Source organism: Aythya ferina (genome assembly GCF_964211825.1).
Source record: "Aythya ferina genome assembly, chromosome: 3".
Lineage (NCBI taxonomy): Eukaryota > Metazoa > Chordata > Aves > Anseriformes > Anatidae > Aythya > Aythya ferina.
This window is the reverse complement of record NC_140298.1, coordinates 26,620,685-26,642,077: the sequence shown is the minus strand read 5'-3', so window position 1 is coordinate 26,642,077 and position 21,393 is coordinate 26,620,685. Positions and strand designations below refer to the sequence as shown.

Here is a 21,393-nt window from a genome sequence, read left to right as displayed (position 1 = left end):
TTAACTGTCATGGTATCTGAGCAGTGGCACAGTTTGCCTAAAGAGGCTGTGGGGTCTCCTTTCTTAGAGATCTTCAAAAACTGCCTGGACTTGGTCCTGGACAGCTTGCTGTGGGTGGCACTTCTGGAGCAGTGTAGTGGGTTTATGTGGCAAGGTTTTGGTAACAGGGGTAGGGGTGGCTTCTGTGAGAAGAATCTAGAAGTTGCTCCATGTTAGCTAAGGGCCCTGATGCTAACCAGAGACGAGCCAATAAGCGATGTTGTTTATGCCTCTGTGAGAGCATATTTAAGACAGGAAAAAACAAAACAAAACAAACAAAAACTGCTGTCACACTGCAGCTGGGGGAGAGAGAGGAGTGAGAAACAGCCTTCCAGGCACCAGGGTCAGTGAAGAGGTGCTCCAGGTGCCAGAGGAGAAGTCCCCTGTGGCCTGTGGTGAGGACCATGGTGAAGCAGGCTGTCCCCCTGCAGCCCATGGAGAACCACGGTGGAGCAGGGTTCCACGCTGCAGCCCGTGGAGGAGACCACAGTGGAGAAGGTGGATGTGACCTTGAGGAGGCTGTGGCCCATGGAGAGCCCCTGCAGGAGCAGGAGCAGGCCAGAGCTGCAGCCCATGGCAAGGAGCCTATGCAGGAGCAGGGAGTCTGGGGGGAGCTGCTGCCTGTGGAGGACTCAGGTTGGAGCAGTTTGCTCCTGAGGGATGGACCCCGTGGTACAGAGCTATACCTGGAGGAGTTCTTGAAGAGCTGCTGCCTGTGGGAAGCCCACGCCAGATCAGTTCATCAAGGACTGCATCCTGTGGGAGGGACCCCACAGCACAGGGGACGAGGGTGACCATGAAGTGGACATGAAGCATTATAGACTGACCGCAACCCCCATTCCCTGTTCCCCTGCACCACTTGGTGGGAGGATGTGGAAGAGGGTGGATGGGGGTAAGGTATGTTTAGTTTCTTTCCTTAGTTTCTCACTTCTCTAGCTTGTTAGCAATAGGCAATACTATTACCTACTATCTCCCTATGCTGAGTCTGTTTTGCCTGTCATGATAATTGTTGAGCAATCTCCCTGTCGTTATCTCAACCCTTGAGCCCTTTGCATCATATTTTCTTTCTCTTTGAGGAGGGGGAGTGAGAGGACAGCTGTGGTGGAACTCGGCTGCCCACCTGAGTAAAACCACCACAAGCAGGGGACTTAGACCAGATGGGCTCCAGAAGTCCCTTCCCACCTCAACCATTCTGTGTGATTCTGTGATTGAGGAGGTATCAAAATTGCAGATAAGGACTAACACAGAACTTATGCAATCATTCTTCTGAAATACTGGTAAGAGAAGACATGCAATTTTACATAATTTCTACTCTGTTCTTCCTAAAATATCATAGAACATCAAAAGCAAAAATATATTTGTCTTTATCAAGAATTGGGGAGACATTTTAATTACATTAATTTCAATAAATAATGCATTAGGGATATAATTGAAATTTGCTATTTATTAAGGGTGACCAAGTCCTTCCAACCTTTCTAAGATTATAAACACAGTATATACTTGGCAAGTAGGGAAATGATACACAGACTTACTTCAGTTTAGAAGTCAGGCACAGGCCTACACTCAGTCTGTACAGCAATTTCTGCTGGAGCCTGAGGCACCCTGTACACTTCTCACATGAAGATATCCAGAGGATTTGTGGAATCCACAAGAAAGGCATTAAAGAGTATTATCTTCTCTATTCTATTAGGCTCTCAATCATTGCTACTCCTCTAGCAGCTGGTCACATCTAATCCAAATGGAATATGCATTATACTATTAAGACATCTTTTTCTGAATTAAACATATTGTACATGCATGCAATTTAGTGAAATAAAAGTCATTTCCTTACACCAGATGAGATTAGACAGCTTATTCTTCCTTTTTAATATCAACAAGGCAATGTTTCCTTATTATAAAACTAATTGAAATCTATGTAAAAACACTATAACTGCTATTCATTATGCAGAAAGAAAGCAACAAGAAACTACTTGTCTACCTTAGAGTATTCTACACCAGTTATGTAATGTCTAGGAAATGTATCTGAAAAATATACTTCCAATTAAAATGTAGAATCCTGTCCTGCAAATTATACAGAGTATTCAGTTTTCTTTCATAATTGTAGAGGTTAATTTTGGTTTTGTATTTTAATATGCAGTCTATAGTGCTTCCTAAGATGTATATACAGAGAAAAATATCTGTCTGTTCATAAGGTGTTTGCAGTCCATCTAGTGCAGTGACAAGTGATTTAAACTAATGTCAGCTACCTCAAAGCAAATTGAAACTTTTCCATTTCATATGTCTTATTATCATAATCAGGAAAGCAATCATCTCCTGTTTGCTGTGGAAGTTTTAACCAACTGCCTTTGGAGCAGTATTGGAGAAATCTCCCTGGCTACATATCTTCAGTAGTCTCCCAAGCATCTGGACTTACATTGGTGATAGAGAGAGGCTCTCAGAGGAGCTGTGGGCGTCTCTGTCATGGACCCAGTGCCCAGCCCCCTACACTTTACTTAAATGAGAACAAGTCCCCAGCTGAGGCTCCTCTGTGTTGTTCACCTTTCCCTGTGACAGCTGCAATGTCAGAATCAAGGTCAGTAATTACTGCAGTGTGGTTCACTGAGCCACTCTGAGGTTGGGGCAGGATCCCTTCTGTTTGTTTTTCCTTCTTCTCTGTTAGTTCTTGCCTTTTTTTTTTTTTTTTTTTCCTTCTTCCCTTAGACTCATAGACTCATCTTCCGATTGATTATCACCTGCTGCTTGTCACTCTTCTGGAAAGAAAATTTCTGACAGAGGATATCACACTATTACAAACTCAATAGTAAGTGCTTCATTATTTGTTTATTTTATTTATTTATTTTTTTAAATATGCTGTCGACTGACATAGTGTTCTCTTTTTAAGCTTGCTTGACATAGTTCAACTCAAAAGAAATAATTGTGTGGTTTAACAAGAAAAGGAAGCAGGAATGTTTCAGTACATAAGCAACCTCAGAGCCTTAGGATAGTAGGAATTTATGTTTCTACACATGATTTCTGCATCTGATAAGGTAGTTTGCCTCTTGCTATGAGAAGCAGGCTACCTGTATTGTCATAGTGCAGGCAAGTGAAATGCTCTGGCCAATTCTTTAGAAAGAGCAGGTGTGCTGTAAGTTAACACTCAGGCTTACTTTGTGGTAGATTTTCTCATCCATTCCTTTTCTTCTGGCTTCTTCCATGTTGGATTCTTGCCTCCTTGGCTTATGTACCCACAGCCTTTCAGTGGCATGAGTGATGGTTTTTTGTTTGTTTGAAGATGTTTTGTATATACACATTTTCTCATAGCAGTCTTCCTTCAAGTTGGTTAGTTACTAGTGTTTTATATATCATATAATTGATGGTCTTTTAATAAATCAATGAATTTACTGATAAGCAATGGGTCCTTCTCCTGGTAGGAAAGGGGAAGAAAAAAAGAATATAAAAAAGCCAATTCTCCTAAAATTCAAGAGGTAAATATGCACAGAGATTAAAAAAGATGTGATTCCATGAGATTCCTGACCTTAAGAACTAATTTTGCCTACATTTAAAGCTACGAGATGTTTAACATTGAGTGGTCTTTATTTTTTCTGTGTTTAGACTCCTAAACGTAGACATCTAGTTCAATATTGTTGTTTAGAAATTCTGTGCAATCAGAAGAGAGAAAGAGGCATTTCTAGACTGGAGTCATATTCCCTATCTGGGTGACTCTCAGTGCTAGATCATATCAAGAGGTGACCCATGTTGTTCATGTAGGAAGGCTAGATGAGATGACTTGTTTGGCCTATCTTGCCTGACTTGTAAACATTTAGTGAATCTTACCCAAAACATAACTGTTTTTAGTCAAAACTCTCTCTCTGAAATTAATGGGAATTTTTTCTGTTTACTGAAATGAGTTTAACATTTAACCTTTAACCTCTTACTCAGTCTGGGTCCAAAGATATGAACCTCAAGATTGTTTTATAAATATATAAAAAAGGAATTAAATTTTTAAAAGAATAAAGAATGGTATATAATTTTATAATATTTACATTGTAAGTAATTGATCTTTATGATCCCTAAATCAGTGGAGTAAGAAGGTTACTTATCAAAGGGCTATATCTAAAATAAGGCTAGTTATACTACTCAGTACAGCACAACCAGAAAAACCTGAACCTGTAGCATTTAGAGTCAGTTTCATTCAAAAACAAAACAAAACAAAAAAACCTTCCTTATCAAAAACTGTTGAAAAACTTCTAAATGGATTGTAATTCATATTTTCTTATTGAATAGTCCCAGGAGTATTAATAATGTAGAATCATTGGCAAGGTTGTTTTCTAGCATTCATGTTTCAGCAAAGAACATTTATTAACAACACCCTAACCATTTTCACAGAAATAGCTGACTGGGGGAAAAAAAATAAAAAAATAAAAAAAAAAATGGTGGAAACAATTGGTATCCACTTTATTTTTATTTTTTCCTATTTCTCTTCAACATCAGTATCAGAACTTGTTCTTTGAAATTTATTTTTCAGTGGACACATTTAGAAATTAATGCAGAACATATTTTGAAAACATTTGCTACTAATTTTGTTATGGATTGTTACTACTCTCAGTCTTGCTTATGGTTAGTGGTTGATAGCATTTCCAGTCCAGCTTCAATCTGTCAGGCAATGGAAATGAGCCAAATAATTTAAGATTTCAGCTGTGGTACAGAAAGCAAAGGGCAAAGCAATGTTTAAGATGTTCAGTTTTAAGGTGAGGTATATTTATCAATTGAAACACAACAACAAAATCCAACACAAGTAGATGTACGTGAAGAAGCACAATGTATTCCTAAGAGAACCACTAGCACAAGATACGATGCTATTGCAACAAACCAAACCTTAGCGGTTTCTGCTGTGTGGGTAAAGTTGCAGTTAGGTTTGAAACAAAGCATATGGAGAAATGTGTTGTGTGCTCACCAACCATTATACACAATCAGCCTACACGTGGAAAGTGAAGGAGACTTGCTTATAGACCCAACCAAACCAATTAGTGCCATCTCCACCACAACCACCCTTGTTCCCATAAGGACTGTAATTTATTTCTGAGGTTACTTCCAGGTTGATAGGTCACACAACTGAGACAACCAGGTCAGATCATTGGTGTAGCAAGCCATCTGTCTAGGAGTGTGTAGCAATGCAGGATTAGAGTATAAGAACAAATAAAACAGAGATACTTGATTTATTTTATCTTCTCAGCAGTCAGTAATCTAGCAATTTCCTGACTTTGAATTCAAATTATCATAGATAACAGCCATAGCTGAATCTACCCTCTGTGAATTTAACTAAATCTTCATTTGATTCTGCTTGCACTTTTTGTGTCTGAAAATTTCCTGTAAGAATAAGTTCTCTCATAGGAAAAAAAAAAAAATCCATTTTGTTTTCAGTCTGGTATCCTATCATAACACTCAGCTTAAGAAAAGCAATAAATAATCATTCTTTATCTACTTTTTCCATATCGTTCACAACTATATATAGTTTATTAAATCTTTCTTCAGCTGACGGTTTTTCCAAACAGAAGTTTCAAGTGAATTATCTTTAATGTAGAAGTGTTCCCACAACGTAAGATTGTGATAATCTTATTACTTATTTCTATACCTTTTTTTGTTTGTTTGTTTCATTTTACCACAAAGATTCTGAGAAATTTCAGAAAAAATCTGAATTTATGGAAAAATTAAAATATGAAGTCCATAAAGCTTTATTAGTGAAAATAGAAGCTCCTTAAACAAATAAACATCAATCATTGGGGCAGTTTTCTGGTGCCAGATATTGATAGTAATCAATATCTGGGATAACCAGAACATTTGTTCAGATAACAGATACAAGACCTGCAAGAAACAGAGGATCTAATGGAATAGCGGTTGAATGTGTGAATATATTGAAATGACTGATACAACATATTGAATGGCCTATTCCACCTATTTGAGGTAGTTGGTGTATTACATACCTTTGAAAAAATCTGTTTAAAGGCAGATTGCTTCAAATAATTTTTTATTTATCATCTGCAACAGATAAAACAAACACACACAAAAAAATTTGCTATAACACTTTCTAATATGGCAAAGAAGTTCTCTAAAAGCAACAGCTGTTCCATTTTTTCTCATTGTGTAGTTATCTAGATTAGAAAAAAGCTAGAATTTAGTCTTTGGGTCAAGACATATAAGACAATCACATGTGAAATTTGCTGACTTGCACATCATAGAGCAGTAAAGGAAAAAACACTATAGAAATATTTTAAACATTAAATAGCTTCATAGGTATTCATTATGATAAAATTGAGTCACAAAAAAGTGCAAAATAACTTTCCTTTAAAACTAATTTTCCATACTTGATTTCTGGGGAGGAAAGCAAACAAAAATCAGAATTAAATTGCAAAAAGTTTCAAAATATATAGATGAAAAAAAAACATGATTCTACTTGAATGTCTACTCTAGCATAGTTAAATTTGGGAAATGTTTTCTTCTGACAAACACATGCTCTTCTGTTGCCTTAAGGTTCAGTCTTTACATAATGCAACAATAAATATATATCTGGGAATAGATTACCAGAAGAAGAACAGAATTTCTAACAGAATATTATGTTATGTTCTCTCCTTATAATTAAAAAATAATGAACAAACAACCTTATTTTTTTTTCAGTATTGTAACCTCACATATGGTGGTTTTCAGATGTTGAGAAATCAGATGTGAAAAGAAAACCAATACTGTTTTCAAGTGACACAGGCATACTAAAGGAGTAACATGTTTGTATGTATGAAGCAAAGTAATGAAATAGGAGCCAATTGCATTTTGTCTGTTTTCTAATTTCCTGAGTCAGTCCTCTGGAACAAGACCTTCATAGTTGGTAGTACATTAATGGGATATTCTTTTAATCATTTCCATATTATCAAAATGGTATTTTATTTTTTCCATTACTAAAGAGAAATGCCTTTCTGTTCAATCTATCTTGCTTTAGCCACTAAGGCTACTTCATTTCATTTGAAGAGGACAATGAGTCAAGGATATGGAAATTTTTGTATCTAGCTATTACTGCTGGAACACTGAATCCTTAAATATCACTGAGGGATAAGCTACTTTATTAACACAGCAGCTTCATATTTTCACAGAAATGCTTTTTTTTTTTTTTTTTTTTTTTTTTTTTTTTTTTTTTTGAATAAGAAAGTTCATAAGAAAAATGTTAAAGTTCTAGATGACAAATTCACTTACTGAAAGTGAGACATAACAAGGCCTACAACTCATCTTGACTTCCTATTGTATTTTACAATATTGGCCCCAGTATTTAACTCTGCAGTTCTTCTGCCGAACCCAGTTACTTGTGGCTTGTTTCATACAAACATCCCACTTCAGAGAATGTCTCAGCAAAATCTAGATTGAAATACTGAAGTTTATATAAGAATATATGAACAGGAATTCTCAGTACATAGAGTTTACCTTTTTCCTCAGGGAGTTAAAAGGTTCACAATTCATTATCTGATTTTAAAAAAAAAAAATACTTACAGCATGTCTACTGATATCCCACAAAGGTTTTTATTTATTTATTCTATTTTTTTATTTTTGCCATTTATATAAAATGTCATTTCCTTTATAGAGTCTTTTTATTGACTTTCCAGTATTACATAATGTTTTTGCCTTCGTCTGAAGCATATATATCTCATTTTGGTATAATATTGAATTTAATACTCATTAAAACAAATGACAAAGCAAAACAGAAAATAAAATAGTGATAGAACTGGTTGGTAGCAAGGAAACTATTAAGAGGTATTTATTAAGACCAAGAGGTTGAAAAGAGATTTGAAACTGATTATCAAAAATACTCATATATTTTTGATAATCATTTTTAAAAGGTATTTTTACCCCTCCTCTCCCCCCGTCAAAAAAAAGCCACCTTAATTTTTTTTTTTTTTTAAATAAATGAAGTTTTGCCTCAGTATGCCCAAGCAAGCTTGAAAGCTCCTTTTAACAGCTTTCAGTCAGCAGCTCTTGAAATGTGAATGAAAAACTGGGTTCTTAGTCAGATCAAAGGGGAAAGGACACAGCTGCTTTGATGGGAATATTTCCAAAACACTTTTTCAGTACTTCATAGGAATGACCATATTTAAACACACAACTTTCTGGTTTGCTTCACAGACAGAGGCAAAACCTTTATTTACTTATTTTATTTTTTTTTGCAAATATTAATGCAATTAATTAGGGGGGAAGGGTCGGTTCACAGAGTTATTAGTTGAATAAAAGTTTACTGTCTTCAGCCAAGCCAGGATTTAACTCCTTGGGTTTTGTTTCAAGTTTCTTGTTTGAATTGATTAAAACCAGGGAAATAATCAGAAAGAAAAAACACTATCAGTGAAACTTTGGGATGCCTGTCTTCTAATTATCTGTCTAATTTGGACAAATTTCCCCTCCCCACAAAAGAAATCATCCAGTTTCACATAATTGTTAGTTGAAAGCATAATTAGCCTCTTGCATGCACAAAAGTCAAAATTCATCCAAAGCTTCTAGTAGATTTGGCCTTTCTTGGAAGTTTAATTACTTCTAATTCTAGTAAAAGTTGCATGATTGTCAAATAATTTTGAAATCTAGAAGTAATTAGTTACAGTTTAAGATTATGGAGCAGGTTCAGTTTGTTTCCTGGAAAAATATATGCTTCTGTATAAATTCACTCTTGTGAACAAACTACTTCTCTAATCAAACTTAATTTTGATGAAGTGACATGTTAGTCACAAAACTAAATGTGGCAGTAGATTTTGGGGGATTGGACTAGATGATCTTTCAAGGTTCCTTCCAATTCCTGACATTCTGTGATTCTGTGATTTTGGATAGATTAGATCCATGAGATCAGTAATAGATCAGTAATAACAGTATGATAAGGAAAATGTATACACACACACACACAAAAGTGAAGATACAGTAGCAATTCAGATTTAAGTTCTTCAATATTGAGTGACTCTTCAGGGAAGACTTAGAAAGAATATCCAGTGGAGTGTGGGGCAATCTGTCTTTGGGCAAAAATGTGTGAGACAGACTGAAATCTTTCTTGGGTCTGAATTCCCAGTGGGTCTCATTTAGTGCCTCAGTTTAACATTTGTGTAATAAAGAGTAACAAATTTTTATTTATTTATTTATTTATTTCCCCACCACTTGACAGGGAACTAACTCCTCAAAACTAACTCCTTCACCTTATATTGTCTTTACGTTCACAAACTCTTCAGCTTCTCTTTCAACCTCTGCCTTTGAGGGTCTTTCAGTCAAGGACTCTTGGTTGTTTCCTTGATACATATCTGCAAAGGTAATAGCGGTCCTGCACTTTATATCAGAGATTGTACGTGTCTTCTGTACACCATAACAGAATGGTGCACAAGTGCCAACTTGTGTTTAGCGTTCTTTCTCGTTACTTCTCCCCCAAGAGATCTTCAATAAAGATAACTAAAAGAACATATCTAAAAGTTGCCTATATATATTATATGTCTAAAAGTCAGCACATGGAATGTCCATTGAGGTTGAAAATACTTTGAGGCCTTTGTATCCATCAATAAAAATATATATGTCCTTCATTCAGAAATTCAAACCAAGTCAGGCATCTTCAACTCTGACATGCCATTTACAACATCTATTGTAAATAATATTCCTGTCTAGGCAAAAACATCAAGAATGCCTGTACTGAATCCTAACTCATTTCACTCTTCCCTCTTAACAGATGCTTTAGTCTATGTCTTTTAGACTGTGTACTTAAGGCCTTTTCTCTATTCACAAAGACAATATGAAAACCAGAAGAACGTAAAAAATGTAAGTAACCATGTATATGGGACAACTATAAACACAACAGCAAAATCATAGAGAAATAAATAACCCTGATGTTTGAATTGCTACTATAATCATGTTGTTTTAATGATTTATTTTCCTGTAATTATCTTATATAACAAACATAATATATACCCCAGGTGGTTACCCACAGAGATGCTCTTTTTAATCCCATGATATCTGGACCATATGTTCATACTTTTTCCTTGATCTGAATGGATGCCAGGTGCAGACACTACTTCTGTAACCTCATTATACAAAGGCAATGTTGCAGCATGGCTTCCCTAGAGAGCCAGACCCAGACTTTCAAGACCTTCATCTGTATTGCAGCTCTTCTAGTACTCTGGGACTATACTTTTTCTATATGTTTTGGGTTAACCCCAGTTAACCCAAGTAACCAAGCTCCACACAGACGCTCCCTCACTCCCCCACATCGGGATGAGGAAGAGAAGGAGAAAGGTAAAGGTAAGTTGCATGTGCGTGCAAAGCAAAACAAAGAATTCACTCACTACTCTCCATCAGCAGGCTGGTGTTCAGGCATTGCCAGAAAAGCTGGGCTTCACAATGCATAACATTTACTTGGGAAAACAAATGCCATCACTCTGAATGTCCCTCCCCTTCCTCCTTCTTTACCCCAGCTTTTTTTGCTGGGCAAACCACCATATGGTGTGAAATATCCCTTTGTCCAGTTTGGGTCAGATGTCCTGGTTGTGTTCCCTCCCAGCTTCTTTTACATCCCTAGCTTCCACAGTGGCAGGGCAGGACAAGAAACTAAAAGGCACCTAGCTCTATACAAACACTGCTCAGCAACAAATAAAACATTGGTTGTGTTATCATCAGTATTGCTATTGTCTTCACAAATCCAGAACATAACATCATACAAGGCACTGTGGAGAAAATTAATTCTATTCCAGCCGAAATCAGTATATCTCAATTTCTGAAGCACCTAGTAGTGGAAGTGGAAATACCCTCCTTTTTGGAGCTTTTGCAATCAACCATTTACTTAGCAAAATCATATATTTTGCATCTAGGCAAAATAGACATTCACATTCATTTTTGTTTCTTAGATTCCCCAGCATTCCCAAATATTATTAGATCTTAGATCAAACAAATATTGGATTCTTTTTCCTGTGAATACAGTTGCTAAGTTTCTATTTGCCTTTCAAGAAGCTAATCTCCTTGTTTTTTATCGCCCAAATCTCCTCTTTTTCCCACTCCATCATTCTCACAGCACCACATCATTTTTATTTATTTTTTTTCCTTCTTGTTTGGACAATAAAGGATAGAAGTAATAGGCAATTAGAATTATGACATTCATTCTTGCACTAAAAATCATGTCTCCTTCTAAAGGAAAATCACTGTGCATCAGTCATCACACTATACCATTTTCTTTTTCTCCAGACTTACAAGCCTTGCTGGAAGGCCAGAATGCTAGCACATCTTATCAGAGAGAGAAAGAAACTGGTTATGCTAAAAATAGCACAAAATCAAAATCATCAGTGTTTATTTATTCCTTGTTTTTGTAAACCACAAAACATTTGATTTATAGTACAGAGTGTAGATTTTTGTGTTATTGTTCAGCAAAGATTCAAGGCCAGAGAACATCTTGTTTCTGAAATCTTTTTCCAGTTAACATTAGTCATTTAGAAGTGATTTCATCGTTGAGAAGCTTTATATAAGATTGTTTTGCTTTTTCTATTTTTAAGTTTAATTGCTATCTCTGTAAAGTGCTTTGTGAGGTAATCATCAATTATTATTTCATCAATAGGAGTCAAAATAATGTTGAAACCAGAAAATAAAGAAATAGAAAAGAATGAAGTTCTCTTTAATTTCTACATATTAGGTCCACGTGAGGACACAACAGATTTGTCTCTACTTAGTTTTCCCATTTTATCACCACCTTCCATCAACTATTAACTCTTTCTCCATAAATGTATTTACTTTCCTCTTAAACTGATTTATTATGCTCATTGCTTCATTCAACAGTCTTTTTAAATTATTTGTCTTTTTATCTTTGGGATTAGGATTTTTATTTATTTATTTATATATTTCTTTGGCTTTCAAAACAGAAAAAGCAAAGCAAACCCAGAAGCTCACAAAAACTCTTCTTAACAGATTAAGACTCTCATATTTCCACAGACGTTGTGTTGCAAGGCAGATAAGAACCTACTTAATTCAAATAAAAAAAAAAAAAATTCTTTATTTAAGTGGCAATTAAAGGGTTTTATTTTCCAGTCCAGTACTCTAAGGCTCCAGGTTTAAAAAACAACTGACTATTCACTAACTGTATTTTCTCTTGAACAGAAACGGGTTTGATGTTGTGTGGTGCTGGATCCCCCTGCATGGCCAGCTGTGGAGCAGATAGGCACTGCTCTTGTCCCCTGGCTTGCATTCCCTGGTAACCTGCAAGGGTGGGCAACAACAATGATCTCTGGTCTCACTGCATGAATCCTGACCTAACGTGTGATTGTCATCCCACATATTCTATTTAAAAGCTGCACTGAGAATTCATTACACTGTGAACCGTGTGGATAAAACTGAAAAGCAAGCAATCCTTTTTAAAATGAGAATACTCCATTTTCTTACTTATAAAGCAATGAGATTGAGAGGGTGGTTATAAATTTTACTTTATTTAATACACATACTTTAAGAGAAATAAACATGAAAGAAACAAACAAAAGAAAGAACAGAAAGAAACAGACTTTCTCTTTCTTAAAGAGCTTTAAGAAGCATTAAAGACCACATAGTAATATCAAAAATACGTTATTTAATGAGTGTTAATTTCTGACTTAACCATGCCACAAAATGCAGTTTTAACTTAACTCATGCATAATATTTTATACAATTTTATATTTTACACAGAATCACACAGAACTACACGTAATCAATTAGGTTTGAAGAGACCTCCAAGATCACCTAGTCCAACCTCTGACCCAACACTAACAGTCCTCCACTAAACCATATCACTAAGCTCTACATCTAAATGTCTTTTAAAGACCTCCAGGGATGGTGACTCGACCACTTTCCTGGGTGTTCTGAATGAAAACTGGCTTGGTAAATGCTATTATCTAGTGTTGTTGTCTTCCACTAGTGTTAATGAGGGAACTAACTTCATCAGTGGAATTTACAAGCCCAAAGTTGAACTCTTTATTTGGCCTCTGGTTCTTTCTAGTCTTTTTGGTTACTGTTATTGTCTTGTTATTTATATATATATATATATACACATACAATATATTTATATATTTATTTATAAATATTATATATATATAATGTACAATATATATTGTCTTGTTATTGTTTGGCTACATGTTATTGTCTAGTAACAGTGTATTGATATTTTTTCAGTATATTTTCCACTTTCATCTGTATCGTTGTTATTAGATGTGTCAGAGAGAGAATGAATGCAATTCATTTCTTGAGGACAATAACATTTGAATTAGCATACTTTAGACAGTGTCTAAATTCAGTGAATCCAGTGTCTAAATAATTCAGTAATTATCTTACAGTTTATAGTGCAAAATAAGTTGAATCTCATACACATGCATATTCATTATTCTTAATTAAAATAAAATAAGGGAAAACAATCTAAAGGTATTCTTACATTCCACTGAAGTTTTATTAGTTGAGAAGTTTGATACATGAAGTATCCTTTATTAAAGTAAATACGAATGTTATTATTTTCTAAAATTAAATGCACTTCTCCCACCTCACCATTTCTCTTCTTCTGCCATCCTTTTGTTCAAAGGTCAGGCCCATCTCATCTGACTTTGTCTTTAAGTCAGACATCTGGACTGTGGCGATGTTTAGACAGTCTATTTGGCTAATAGGAAATGGAAAAGTGAGGTCTGGAGGTTGCCCCCAATGTTGCTCCAAATTTAACTGAGAGACAGTAAAGAGCAAGCACAAGAGAGAAAACATATGATAGCTGTGGACTTCTACTGAAAATAAAAGCTGAAGGGAAATCTCCAGGAACTGTAACTATCAAGGGAGGAAACTCATGAATTTACATTTGTATTACAGATTTTCTGTGAAGTAGACTTCAAAAGGCACAGACAACGTAATTCCTGGTAAAAACAATCCTTGTCAGTTTGTCTCTGAATGAATACAGCATACTCAATACAGTATGGGTGCCTGTCACCTGCATAAAAGAAAATTATCATTCAGTATGATCTGATTCTGTTACATTTTTGTGTAATCAGTGTTTTCATTGTGTCTAGTACAGTAAGGCATTGAAGACTTTGGTAAGACAATGAAAAAGAATGTTTTGAAAACCACCAAAAGCAGCTTACTGAAACCTATACCTGAACATAGAAAGATTTACAACACCTTATATATCGCTGAGTAAACTCATGTGGACTAAAATGATCTTCCAGGCTAAATCTGTTCAGAAGGATGTATTTTCCTGAATTTTCTCTTAAGCAAGAAATAAGGGCCAGTTTGAGAGCTCCCCTCAGATATCAGTGTGGGGCCAGCAAAGCTGTGAGAGACATTGACTCTGTACACCTCTTGGTTCAAATGTTTTCTTATACGTGGCTACCCTTCTTATAGATAGCTGCAGGCATTTGGGTGGACTTTTCTGTCTCTGCCACACTTCCTCTCATGCACAGTTACCAGCACATGTAGACAGTTCTTGCAAAAAGGAGGCTGCAAGAGGAAATGAAATTTAAATTCTTATTGTAGTTACTTGACACGTACGAGAAGACATTTTGCTTCAGATCCAAACAGACTCTTATCATTGAAATCAAATTTAACTATCAAGGGACAATACGCATCCTGTTGATTCATTTGCAATTATAAGAAGACAATATCATCCAAGAATTAGATACATTCCTGGAAAAAAAATCCTGACGTATTTCCTGCTTTGCCTACTCACCACTTATTTCTCCCCTTAAAACAATAAAGAAGATACACAGAATAAAGAAATGCCTTTTTTAATGCCAAATTAATAGATTTGTTTCACTAAACTCTTTGTTAATGTTTATTTTTTTTTCATTTTATAGGTAATAGAGCTGGTCCCAGAGATATCCTCCTATACTTCCCACTCTCCATTTTGCCGGACTTTGGCATGAGGGTGAAAAGGCATTGCAATAACAAGACCTAATCTTACTGTTCCCAACAAATATGATGCAGCCTTTGCACTCATTGGCAGTTTCAAGCAGTGAAGTTCTCTTTCACAAGGTCAAATATAGATATTTTAATTCAGAAAGCTTAAAATGCTGAAGAAAAGTTGCAAATAAATCTTTTTCACCCACAGACAAAGGCCCTTTAACGCATCTTTCAGCCTACAAGTTACATGGTGTGACTTGTACCATAGAAGTGCTTTGTATAAAAAGACATCTTCCCTTGAATTAAAAGTCCTTGTAGTCTATATATAGACAGGAAAAGAAAAAAAAAAAAAAAAAAAGAAAAAAAAAAGATAAGATTTTCTTAAAGAATGACGCCTTTTGCTCTGTTTTCTTCGTCAGGAAACAACTAGATTTTTTGACTTATATCCCATATTCCAGTAAAGTCTTAGTCATGACTTTTTGGTGTGAAATCCCAGACCCTCCTCATGTAACTTTATTCAGGATGGACATAATGGCTGCAGCTCACCCTGCAGCACAGAAATGTCTGTTTGCTCTCCAGTCAGTTAGGTGCTGCATCCTATACTGGTGAGCAGGTCGCTGCTTCTCCTGCCTCAAAGCTTCATCTAAGCACTGTAGTAGAGTCATGCTAGGGAGACAGGTCATCACTGTATACGGGATCATGCCCTTGCCACCTGTGTCAAATTTCATAAATGGACAACTGTCTGCTTCATTTTCTCTAGCGCTGCAAGCTACTAAGTCACCAGACATGGTTAAGCACAACCGATTGGCCCAGAGCATAAACACTTTACAGCATTCATATAATCACCTCAGGCACATGATTTATATGCTTGTTTTAGCCCCAAAAAGTGCTATAACATTTAACTGGGATAACTGGAATATGTCTGAAGCCTGACCATTGGTTGTGCTGGTTCAGTTGTCTTGCTGCAGAAAGCAAGAGATTATCTTGTTTTCTGATTATCTGTATTCTCTTCAGAATTCCCTTCCTTTAGAGCCCTATGTGAGGGACTGCTCTTCTGCTAGCCACCAGCTACACCAGCACAATGTATGTGCCCCCAGCTGAAAATTTGTCGCCTTGACAAATCAATTCACCGATGAATACACTAGCAGCCACACCAGTTAACCAGGGCATGCCCTCTGAGGTTGTGAAGAAATAATGGTCTAATATGCATAAATGTTTGCAAAGAACTCTTGGTGTCTTAAAATTAAACAATTTACAAGCTCAGCCTCACACTCTGCTGCTACAGCTCCAACTTTATTTTGGCAAAGTAAAGCTCCCTGTAGATTCTTTCTGAGATAATTTTCTTTCCCTCATTCTTTAAGAAGGAAAGTATTAAATCTTCCCTGTATTTCTATTCCTGGAAAAGATGACATGATGACAACTAATCCTTTAATATTGGCTCTGGTCAGAAAAACATTATTTTAAATTCTCCTTCATTGGGTAAACCCAGTCAGAGCTGGACTGTCCTTACCTCTCTGCAATGGGAAAAAAATGAATTTAAATTCATTTTGACTACTTAGTGTTGGCTATATCAGTGCATAAATCTTCATCCATCAACATAACAGAACAAGATAGTCACTGGCTGTTTCTTGGAGCCTAATTACCTGTTTAGAGATGCAACTCTAGTCCAGGGTAAGTTAGCTTCAAGTTTGAATATGTGATTATTATTCCTCTTCCTTAAATTGAAAATCCCCTTTCAGTTTTATTTAAGATGGCCTATTTTCAGAAATTGTAAAACTATCCTAGCACTGTGTAAGTGCCTTTCACCTGAGCTAGCCTATACAACTTAATTTTATGAAAAGAGCAAAACAACTACTTCCTCTGACAGTCCTGTTCCTCAAGTTAAAATAAGAGAGAAAGCACTCCTCCAGCCAACTGTGCTAATTCCTACCGGTCTTTCACAGCTGCAGACATAATGAGGCAGCAAGCACTTTTGATTGGGAAGAGATGATGGTGTGTTGAGACGTATAATTACAGTAGGCAAGAAAAGTTTTTTCTCATCCTTTTGTTGCGGTTATGTGGCTGAACTTGCGCTACCTCAGAAATTCATGTCACCAAGAGCACATGTCATGGCTGCCAGCCAATCACCTGCACTAAACCTGAGGTTTATAACTTGGAGACATGAATCAGGCCTAATGCTGGGCTCCAGAGACTGTACTAAATGCCCTTGCTTTTCTGACACATGCCTCAGTCTCACTATGTCAATGACTCTTTTAACATTGCCCTTCCATTGCACCATCACTTTCTAGAGGGAACTACTTTAAGACTTCAGTTCCATCACCACATTTTTACCTACTTACTGGCTGACACTAATGCTATGGGCTGAAAGCTATCATTCTCACCTAACTTGCTGTTGTTATTAAAAAACAAAGCAGGTGGGTAGTAAAGGTTGAGAAGAAAACATTGTCAAAAATGACATTTTTGTTGTTGGATTGATTCCACCAAGTTAAAGATGTATCTCAGAATAGGCATATGTGTTGGTTTGAAGATTTATTTTGATAGAGGTACCAAAGAGAAATGTGGTGTAAAATATTGTAAGAATTGAGATTTATAGAATTTTGAAACTTTACTTTTACTTTACTTTTTTGGGGTAGGAGAAATAAATGTTAAACTAATGTTACTTTAATACTTGTTATAGGATTTATTAATTTTATTTGGTAAGGAAATGTTCTTGTTGAAAAGAACTATTTTTAAAAATGTATTGTGAATGTAACCCTAATGTAAATGTAATGTAAATGTAACCCTAATATCTGGGTGATTATTGTTTTCTTTGTAAATAGGTACATGACATCTGAGTTTAGTTTTTCAGTTCAAATTTAAATGGAGCAAGAAAAAAAATGAAATGTGTTGTTACCTTCTGAAATCTGTGCATTGACACATGTGAAATGAGATTTCAATCTAAAATCATAAATAGTTACATTTGCTTTCAGGTAGTTTAAGTAAAAATAGAAGGAAAGATTGAGCAACATGGACAGCTAAAATGTTAATGCAGAAAGCCTAGAAGAATCTTCCAAGCCACACTAAGTCCATGAAGCCGTGAAACTATCTTCTGTATGATGACATATACCAGTGCTTGTGATAAAATATTTTTCAGAGCAGTGTATTCAGGGAATATATTTTCAGGATTTAACAATACCAAAATCATCTGGCAGTATCTGGATATCGATGAAGAGTGCCTTAATCTTAATCTTTACCTAGAAGTCAAGTACCAGCATCAACAGCAGTTTTTTATAACATAAAAAAAAAAAAGAGTGAGAGAAATAATAAAATAATAATAATAATAATAATGAAAGTGAAACCATGATTTTCAAGAAAAATCTTTAGAAAAAAAATGCATCCATGGCTAAAGTGTGAATTTTGGAGTTTGTATTAAAAACAAACAAACAAACAAACAAAAAACTGATTATTATCCTGCAGAAGAAGAAATCTGCTTGAAAATGCGAGGTCTCAAATTAATTCTTCCATAACTTGTTTTCCAAAATGAAGGCCACCACTGTGTTAGAAACTTTAGATATTTGTTTTCACTTCTTTCGTTATGAATACACCATTATAAAATATTTCTTTAAGCAGGAATCCTTAGAAGTTTTCATTAATTAAGGCAAAAATAAGATAAAAATATTGGAAAGTCAAATTGAATTGAACTTTCTCTATGTATATTTAAGGAAAAATAGTTTAGAACATGAATAAACATTTTAAACTTGTAACTTGCCTTAGATTATTATTATTTTTTTTTTTTAATGAAAGTGGTGACTAGCCTGTTGGTAAAATAAAAGCAAATACAACAAAAAAAAAAATTGAGAAACTATGAGTAAAGGTGTAAAGGTAGGAAGGATGACTCTGATTCTTTTTTTTTTTTTTTATGAATAATATGCAACTTTGTAACTTTGTTAGTGGGTTACATATCTGGGGGTTACATATCTGCCCATGCCTATGGGCATTTAACTCATTTAAACAAGCAGGCTTCTTTCTAGCTTGTGAGTAACAGGGCCCTGGAGGTACAGACACTGGAGAGGACTGACAGTGCCCACACTCCCTTTTAGGCTGTTGTCTCTACATATCACAAGGTGCTTTCTTCTGCCACAGCCTTGTGGCAGAAGCAGGTACTTAAACCTGCACTACTCCCGGCTCATCTCTCTCTTTCCTACCTCAAGGTCTTTCCTGGCTTCCTAAATCCAGAGTGATGTTTAGGGCTAGAATTAGACTGGAGTGGCCAGAGAGGATCAGAACTGCAAACTGTTTGACCCCAGTGTTTGCTTCTCTGACATTCTGAAAGATGATTTATAGATTTCTGACTTCCACAAGGGCTGCTCTGGGCAGGGTTTTAGGTTGCCTAAAAGTCAAACAGTTAATCTGCTGTTTTTCTCCCTCTACCAACTACTGAGTCAATCTGGGTAATAAAAATTACCCAGAATGGCTTCCATTCTTGTTATGAAGATCTTAGGGGACTGAAAGCCTCTTTGCCAATGATTAACCATCTCTGCTGTTTAAAAAGATGTGGATTATTTTACATTTCACTTGGCCTGGGCTCAGCCTGCCACTACTGGTACTTGTTGCGTCTCTCTCTCCTGGATAATAGAGCTCCTCACTACCCAGTATTTTCTCCCTGTAAAGGTTTTTATGTCTACATTCAACTCACTTCTCAGACTTCTTTTTGATGATTTAAGCAGACTAAACTCGATGTACCTTCCTGAAAGGCACTTTCTATACCCCTCAACTCATTTTCACATCTCTCTTTGGCATCTCTTCCCATTTTTTACAACACTTTTTATAAATGTTAGAAAAAGAATAATAACCCTACATAACATTCCAGTACTAACAGACAAAAGCAAAATCACTTCTTGCTTTCTACTCACTCTTTTTCTCCATTTTTATCTAAGGAATGCATTAGCCCACGTTGATGCAGTACTATAATGGCAGCTCCAGTTACTATTTTACTATTTTCCTTCTCTATCTGTATGCTTTCCTTTTTTTTTTTTTTTTTTTTTTTTTTTTTTTTTTTTTTTTTTTTACTCAGTTGTGCAAAGTTTCACATTTGGCTGTTTTACAAGCAAGTCAGACTGTTCTGCAGAACAACATAAGAGCCACCAGTTCTGCAATGCAGTTAAGTCTTCCTTTGCTGTTTGATAAGGTCTATTCTTGGAGGAAGTTTCTCTTCCCCCAGGATGTGCTAGAAAGAGCTGGCTTACTACCATACTTTTAGCCTGACTCTACTCTGCCCACTTTACTCTCAGAATAATTGCAATATAACATGCTATCAACTGGATGTAATGAGCATTTGCCACTTAGCCATTAATTAATCTTTTCACAAATTGTATTTCTTACATGATATTACCTTACCTCTCTTGTAAATTCATAACAAATGCCTAAAGCAACAACTTTTCTCCACAGTAAAAGTCTTACATAAGACGCTACATCCATATTTATTATTTTCATGGTAATTTACTGTGAAAAAGCTAAAAATTTAGGGTTGAATTTGACATTGGAAAGATTTAGTCAGCGTTTGCACTACTTATTACTGTTCTTCACAGGTGTGACAGATAAAGCTTAACTTCCCTCATGTAAGAAGTAATGGAAATAATAGTATTTAATATGAAGCAATAGTGTTTTCCTAAAGGGATAGCTACTCAGTGAAACAAAGGTTGGGTTGTCACCCTAGCTGCCGGCACTGTGCCTTTACTTCCTACAGTCTTTGCCCTCCACGTCTGCTTGGCTTAGGCTCTCTCTTGGACTCCTATGGGCTTTGATGATCTCAAATATTTTTCTGGGGATTTACTGAGAACTAAAAATATTTATCAATTAGTAGACAAAAAGAGTCTTGACCTAAGGTTGTGCATAGATAGCTACTCATTTTTCATATGTACTTATACAAAACATCCCTGAAGAATCTTAATAAAAAGTTAGATTTTCCCAAGCCATAGTCAAAAATCACTACAATCTCTGTGACTAAATTGGAATGTATATAAACATATGGAAATATGTTGTTATCCATAGTAATTTATGCAACTTAATTTTTCTCACCATATTTTGCCATATGCATGCATATGTTCTCTGTATATACTTATACATTTTTATACATAGTAAAAAAAAAAAAAAAAAAAAAAAAAAGTTAACAAAGGTTTACGTAGTTAACAAAACCTTTGACCTGGACAGCTTTTCTTTTCAGAATTTTGCCCCAAACCAAAAATGTGTATTTCTTCTTTAAGTGTAGACTCATACCTAAGTGAAAAATTCTGACAGAATTCAATCACATTCCACAAATTCTTATTGAAAGAAGCTTACAGATTTAATCACATTCTGTACAGCAAAGTTTCTCCTCACCAACTGACCTGTCCCTCCATTAACTGCTCCTCTTCTACTTCTACCCTGTTCACCAATTTTTAATTTTCTAAATAAAAATACATTGTAGAAAGAATATGTAAAAATACGTATTGTAGAAACAATTTTCTACATTTCAAAATAGAA

The 21,393-nt window shown here is 35.6% G+C and overlaps 1 long non-coding RNA gene across 1 annotated transcript; it reads left to right on the top strand.

The window, feature by feature from the left end:
• The first annotated feature begins 2,311 nt into the window (after nucleotides 1–2,311).
• On the top strand, nucleotides 2,312–12,473 carry LOC311433962. Its single transcript, XR_014691122.1, has 3 exons — nucleotides 2,312–2,611; nucleotides 2,740–2,839; nucleotides 12,151–12,473. It is a non-coding gene; the product is annotated as an uncharacterized lncRNA (long non-coding RNA).
• The last annotated feature ends 8,920 nt before the right edge of the window (nucleotides 12,474–21,393 follow it).